The sequence below is a fragment of the Myxine glutinosa genome, unplaced genomic scaffold (assembly GCF_964187855.1).
Source record: "Myxine glutinosa unplaced genomic scaffold, kmMyxGlut1.1 SCAFFOLD_967, whole genome shotgun sequence".
Classification (NCBI taxonomy): Eukaryota; Metazoa; Chordata; class Myxini; order Myxiniformes; family Myxinidae; genus Myxine; species Myxine glutinosa.
This window is the reverse complement of record NW_027617062.1, coordinates 149,700-150,827: the sequence shown is the minus strand read 5'-3', so window position 1 is coordinate 150,827 and position 1,128 is coordinate 149,700.

The following is a 1,128-nucleotide window of genomic DNA, read 5'->3' as shown; positions in this document are numbered from 1 at the left end:
ACAAGTGCGAAAAGTGGTTTTTCAACACTAACACTAGTGTGAAAAGTGGTTTTTCAACACTACCACAAGTGCAAAAAGTGTTTTTTCCACACTAATACAAGTGCAAAATTGGTTTCCTGCACCAACACAAGTGCGAAAAGTGGTTTTTCAACACTAACACAAGTGCAAAAAGTGGTTTTTCAACACTAACACAAGTGCAAAAAGTGGTTTTTCAACACTAACACAAGTGCAAAAAGTGGTTTTTCAACACTATCACAAGTGCAAAAAGTGTTTTTTCCACACTAATACAAGTGCAAAAGTGGTTTCCTGCACCAACACAAGTGCGAAAAGTGGTTTTCAACACTAACACAAGTGTGAAAAGTGGTTTTTCAACACTAACACAAGTGCAAAAAGTGGTTTTTCAACACTAACACAAGTGCAAAAAGTGGTTTTTCAACACTATCACAAGTGCAAAAAGTGTTTTTTCCACACTAATACAAGTGCAAAAGTGGTTTCCTGCACCAACACAAGTGCGAAAAGTGGTTTTTCAACACTAACACAAGTGCGAAAAGTGGTTTTTTAACACTAACAGAAGTGCGAAAAGTGGTTTTTACACACTAATGCAAGTGCAAAAGTGGTTTCCTGCACCAACACAAGTATGAAAAGTGGTTTTTCAACACTAACACAAGTGCAAAAAGTGTTTTTTCCACACTAATACAAGTGCAAAAGTGGTTTCCTGCACCAACACAAGTGCGAAAAGTGGTTTTTCAACACTAACACAAGTGCGAAAAGTGGTTTTTCAACACTATCACAAGTGCAAAAAGTGTTTTTTCCACACTAATACAAGTGCAAAAGTGGTTTCCTGCACCAACAAAAGTGCGAAAAGTGGTTTTTCAACATTAACACAAGTGCGAAAAGTGGTTTTTCAACACTAATACAAGTGCGAAAAGTGGTTTTTCCACACTAATACAAGTGCAAAAGTGGTTTCCTGCACCAACACAAGTGCGAAAAGTGGTTTTTCAACACTAACACAAGTGCGAAAAGTGGTTTTTTAACACTAACACAAGTGCGAAAAGTGGTTTTTCAACACTAACTCAAGTGCGAAAAGTGGTTTTTCCACACTAATACAAGTGCGAAAAGTGGTTTTTT